This window comes from Takifugu rubripes, chromosome 17 (genome assembly GCF_901000725.2).
Source record: "Takifugu rubripes chromosome 17, fTakRub1.2, whole genome shotgun sequence".
Classification (NCBI taxonomy): Eukaryota; Metazoa; Chordata; class Actinopteri; order Tetraodontiformes; family Tetraodontidae; genus Takifugu; species Takifugu rubripes.
In genome coordinates, this window is record NC_042301.1 from 385,526 (window position 1) to 391,827 (window position 6,302).

Genomic DNA, 6,302 nt, shown 5'->3' on the forward strand with positions numbered 1-6,302 from the left:
CCGTCCACAGTGGACAAACTCGGGATTGTGACGCTCAATTTAAGCCCCTTTCTTCGATTACACTTATTAATTAATCACCATCTCATTCCAAATTCTCTCTCATATCCTGGTTATTCCCGTTTCATTTCTTTACTTTATTCCCGTCTTTTCTCTTGACCTCCATCTCACCTCCTTTTTTCCTCATTCAGCACTTTGACAGCGGAGATGTCGGCCGTGGCCACGAGTTAAATGATAAATCCCATCAGGAGGTTTAATGAGCTGCAGTACATGATGAAGATGTACAGAACATGTGACCAGAACCACCAGAACAACCAGAACAGCCTCCAGACCAGGCCAGAACAGGCTCCAGAACAGGCTCCAGAACAGGCTCCAGAACAGCCCAGAACAGCCTCCAGAACAGGCTCCAGAACAGGCTCCAGAACAGCCCAGAACAGCCACCAGAACAGGCTCCAGAACAGCCCAGAACAGCCACCAGAACAGCCACCAGAACAGCCCAGAACAGGCTCCAGAACAGGCTCCAGAACAGCCCAGAACAGCCACCAGAACAGGCTCCAGAACAGCCCAGAACAGCCACCAGAACAGGCTCCAGAACAGCCACCAGAACAGCCCAGAACAGGCTCCAGAACAGGCACCAGAACAGGCTCCAGAACAGGCTCCAGAACAGGCACCAGAACAGCCCAGAACAGGCTCCAGAACAGGCACCAGAACAGCCCAGAACAGGCTCCAGAACAGGCACCAGAACAGCCCAGAACAGGCTCCAGAACAGGCCAAACCTTCAAACTGCCACTTCAACTCTAACAAAGCTTTTAGAAGACATCAGACTGGGCCCCACCCTCACTGCCCACCCCCAGCATTCCCAGCATTCCCATTATCTCCACATCCTCGTCCTGCTCTCTGCTGCTGGTCCGTTTCCGCCCAACAGTTTTAATCATCATATTTCTAATTAGATCCTTAATTAGCTTCACTGTCAGCGTTTTAATTATGTCATGTTGCTTCAGAGGAACTTCCCAGATTCATTTAACGTCCACAAAATGTTCTGGTTGAATTTCTGCTGCTGCCGTTATCTGGGAAAGGATTTGGGAAGAGTTGGGAAGTGTTGGGATGAGTTGGGAAAAGTTGGGAAGTGTTGGGAAGTGTTGGGAAGAGTTGGGAAGTGTTGGGAAGTGTTGGGAAGAGTTGGGAAGTGTTGGGAAGTGTTGGGAAGTGTTGGGATGGTATCCAGCTACGCAGCAGCTGGGAGTTACGCTGATGACGCTTTATTATGGGTGAGGAAGACATGAGAAAAGGGATTTTTGATACTAACGACGTTCTTCCTGGCTGACGCAGAGCTCCAAGAGGTTGTTGCCTCATGAGGAAAATTCTCCCACTTCGTCCCCACCTGCTGACTAAGACATGGAAAACAAACTGGAAAAATACTCCCAGTTCGACTCACAATTCCAGTTCAACCAAATGATTATTTCATCTCGTTGTTTTGGCAGAAACGGAACAAATGGACGTCAGCTCAGGCTAGGAAAGGTTGGTCGGGAATGCCTGATGAGTGATTCTTTACAGAAATGAAAGGTAAAGTCGTGTAAAGTCGTTGAATCGCCACAACGAGCACGAGGATAAATACAGGAATGTGAGGAGGTCTGACGCTAGCGATGCTAGCACGATGCTAGCAGGATGCTAGCAGAGCTGCAAACACAAGGACTCTTCCAGCAAACTTCACACCCCCGGAGATGGAGCCGTCAGGATAAGTCATTTCTCACAACATGGCCAGAAAAAGTCGAGAGTTTTCTGAGGGAGCGTTTACGAAGGAGTGCTTTTGGACTCGGTCGCTCCGATTCCTGGAGAAAAGGGCGAGTTGGAGAGCGAATCTCTCTGCTGACGCACTGCAGTGAGAAATCTGGAGCTTCAGCTGAAGAACTGAGCAGATTTGAGTGTTTCTCCCTGGCCGGATGAGAGCTGACCCGGCCCAGCTCCTCCGGGGGGTCACTGCAGACCGGAGCGGGGGGGGGGGGGGGGGCACTGGTGATGGCTGACCAGGGACGAGCGAGCAGGGGTGACAACAGATGGTCGTGGAAGGGTGTTGAAATGAGCCGTGTGGTTGGTGCTGGAGCTGAAGCCTCTAACTCCATCACAGCAAAAGCATCAACGATCACAATTTGTTGCACTTTTGGAGGCCGGAGTCAGGAATGTTGCGTCTAGACCGGAGATCCCGGAGCAGGGGCAGTTTTCAAGGCCCTTTTCAGCCAGAACAGACTGGTTTATTCCCAGTGAAGAGGGAAACTCCGGTGCTTGTTGTACCCAGCATCACTCGTTCCACCAGTAAATCGCACCGCTCCAGTGAGTGTTCTCGTCCTTCTAATTTGACTTATAAACCACAATTTCACAGAACCTGATAAAAATATATTGAGTAGTTTTATTCTTCCGATGACCAGCTCCAGCTATTCAAAATACATCATCTACAGCATTTTAAAATGGAGAAAGTTGAGCAGAATTAGGTCCCAGCTATGGTTGGTGTGGCCCTCTGACAGGATCCGGGTTTCTCCAGAGCCCCTCTGACAGGATCCGGGTTTCTCCAGAGCCCCTCTGACAGGATCCAGGTTTCTGACAGGATCCAGGTTTCTCCAGAGCCCCTCTGACAGGATCCGGGTTTCTCCAGAGCCCCTCTGACAGGATCCAGGTTTCTCCAGAGCCCCTCTGACAGGATCCGGGTTTCTGACAGGATCCGGGTTTCTCCAGAGCCCCTCTGACAGGATCCAGGTTTCTCCAGAGCCCCTCTGACAGGATCCGGGTTTCTCTGACAGGATCCGGGTTTCTCCAGAGCCCCTCTGACAGGATCCGGGTTTCTCCAGAGCCCCTCTGACAGGATCCGGGTTTCTCCAGAGCCCCTCTGACAGGATCCGGGTTTCTGACAGGATCCGGGTTTCTCCAGAGCCCCTCTGACAGGATCCAGGTTTCTCCAGAGCCCCTCTGACAGGATCCGGGTTTCTCCAGAGCCCCCTCTGACAGGATCCAGGTTTCTCCAGAGCCCCTCTGACAGGATCCGGGTTTCTCTGACAGGATCCGGGTTTCTCCAGAGCCCCTCTGACAGGATCCGGGTTTCTCCAGAGCCCCTCTGACAGGATCCGGGTTTCTCTGACAGGATCCGGGTTTCTCCAGAGCCCCTCTGACAGGATCCGGGTTTCTCCAGAGCCCCTCTGACAGGATCCGGGTTTCTCCAGAGCCCCTCTGACAGGATCCGGGTTTCTGACAGGATCCGGGTTTCTCCAGAGCCCCTCTGACAGGATCCAGGTTTCTCCAGAGCCCCTCTGACAGGATCCGGGTTTCTCCAGAGCCCCTCTGACAGGATCCAGGTTTCTCCAGAGCCCCTCTGACAGGATCCGGGTTTCTCTGACAGGATCCGGGTTTCTCCAGAGCCCCTCTGACAGGATCCGGGTTTCTCTGACAGGATCCGGGTTTCTCCAGAGCCCCTCTGACAGGATCCGGGTTTCTCCAGAGCCCCTCTGACAGGATCCAGGTTTCTCCAGAGCCCCTCTGACAGGATCCGGGTTTCTGACAGGATCCGGGTTTCTCCAGAGCCCCTCTGACAGGATCCGGGTTTCTCCAGAGCCCCTCTGACAGGATCGGGTTTCTCCAGAGCCCCTCTGACAGGATCCGGGTTTCTCCAGAGCCCCTCTGACAGGATCCGGGTTTCTCCAGAGCCCCTCTGACAGGATCCAGGTTTCTCCAGAGCCCCTCTGACAGGATCCGGGTTTCTCTGACAGGATCCGGGTTTCTCCAGAGCCCCTCTGACAGGATCCGGGTTTCTCCAGAGCCCCTCTGACAGGATCCGGGTTTCTCCAGAGCCCCTCTGACAGGATCCGGGTTTCTCTGACAGGATCCGGGTTTCTCCAGAGCCCCTCTGACAGGATCCGGGTTTCTCCAGAGCCCCTCTGACAGGATCCGGGTTTCTCCAGAGCCCCTCTGACAGGATCCAGGTTTCTCCAGAGCCCCCCTCCAGGCACGCACACGCCGTGGTTACTTGCTGATCATATGTCAGCGGCGTGTGGTGCAGTTAGAGGAATGAGGGGGGCTTTTATTCCACATGAGAGGAGCCCACTGGTGCTTCAGGGGTGCCAGCTGTGGTCACATCTGCACCACTGGGGAAACCGACCTGAAGCTTAAGCGTGACGTCTGAAACCATCCGTCAGTGAACAGTTCGGATCTAGGAGTGTGTGGCTGTCTCCACCAGTCCTACACACACTCCCTCCCTCCCTCCCCAGAAAAATGACGTGAAGCATTTCGATATACAGCTGTGACAGCAGCGTTTTACGCCGACGTCGTGGTCACATGACTAACCTGACTCACCTTTACTTTGGTTGAAATAAACTCGTTTTCTCTGTTTTCCCTCTCATGGTGTCTCTAAAAGGCCTTGGATCAAGTTTTAATGACACGAACAAGATGAAGAATATCAGAATATCAGAGGAACACAACAGAATAAGGAGACGCCTGCGCGATGGTCACTTGTTTTTGCTATTTACAGGTAAACACTCGAGTAAAATCAGCATTTTTATTCTAGAAACCACTGACAACTTTATGCTGATCACTCTTATTTGCAGAAAATAATGGTCATAAGTATAAAAAAAAGCTTCCGCGTCTTTAATTTAGACATTAGGAGGGTTTAAAGCCCATCATATGAGGCTTTTTTGGTTTTATGACCATTTTGGGGATTTTCTACAGATAAATTCTGTAACTGACACCATTTGTATTTGGCCCTAAATAAAATATTGATTATTTTCTGGCTGATTTTCAATCTTCACATGCGTCCAAACTGCTCCCCGTCTTCTCTGGTGTCTGACGAGCCCCCGGAGCAGGAGAGCAGACAGGAGTCAAGTGCGGCGTCCCCCCCCCCGTTCACCCCCCCCCCCCCGCCCCTCGTTCACCCCCCCGTTCACCCCCCCCCCCCCCGTTCACCCCCCCGCCCCCCGTTCACCCCCCGCCCCCCGTTCTTCCTCCAATGTTCAGCATTCATCCACACCCGGGAATGAGTGTGATCCCCCCGTCCACGTTCTCCTCCGTCACTGTCGCCTTTGCTCTCTATCTGTTGCTCTCTTCCTCCCCTCTCTTCCTTTCTCTTCCTCCCTCCCTCTTCCTTTCTCTTACTTCCTCCCCTCTCTTCCTTTCTCTTCCTCCCCTCTTCCTTTCTCTTCCTCCCTCCCTCTTCCTTTCTCTTACTTCCTCCCCTCTCTTCCTTTCTCTTCCTCCCTCCCTCCCTCTCTTCCTTTCTCTTCCTCCCCTCTCTTCCTTTCTCTTCCTCCCTCCCTCTTCCTTTCTCTTACTTCCTCCCCTCTCTTCCTTTCTCTTCCTCCCCTCTCTTCCTTTCTTTTCCTCCCTCTCTTCCTTTCTCTTCCTCCCCTCTTCCTTTCTCTTCCTCCCTCCTCTCTTCCTTTCTCTTCCTCCCTCCCTCTTCCTTCTCTTCTCCCTCCCCTCTTCCTTTCTCTTCCTCCCTCCCTCTTCCTTTCTCTTCCTCCCTCCCTCTCTTCCTTTCTCTCCTCCCTCCCTCTTCCTTTCTCTTACTTCCTCCCCTCTCTTCCTTTCTCTTCCTCCCTCCCTCTTCCTTTCTCTTACTTCCTCCCCTCTCTTCCTTTCTCTTCCTCCCCTCTCTTCCTTTCTCTTCCTCCCCTCTCTTCCTTTCTCTTCCTTCCTCCCCTCTCTTCCTTTCTCTTCCTCCCTCCCTCTCTTCCTTTCTCTTCCTCCCCTCTCTTCCTTTCTCTTCCTCCCTCCCTCTTCCTTTCTCTTACTTCCTCCCCTCTCTTCCTTTCTCTTCCTCCCTCCCTCTTCCTTTCTCTTCCTCCCCTCTCTTCCTTTCTCTTCCTCCCCTCTCTTCCTTTCTCTTCCTCCCTCCCTCTCTTCCTTTCTCTTCCTCCCCTCTCTTCCTTTCTCTTCCTCCCTCCCTCTTCCTTTCTCTTACTTCCTCCCCTCTCTTCCTTTCTCTTCCTCCCTCCCTCTTCCTTTCTCTTCCTTCCTCCCCTCTCTTCCTTTCTCTTCCTCCCTCTCTTCCTTTCTTTTCCTCCCTCTCTTCCTTTCATCCTCCACTCACTTCAGTGTGACAGCACGGATACGCAGCAAAGATCAATCTTCTCTCCTGTTCTCTTTTATCACCTGGTGCCTTTTTTACTGTTTGCATCCCATCCTTCCTCTCTGTTCCCCTCAAGACCAGCAGTTTTCTCTCTATTTTTTTATTCAAAATAACTCCTCAATTCCAAAAACCCTCCTTTCCATCTGGGCTTGAGGGCCTGGGAGGACAACAGCATCTTCAACAGGGGACTGGCAGCAGC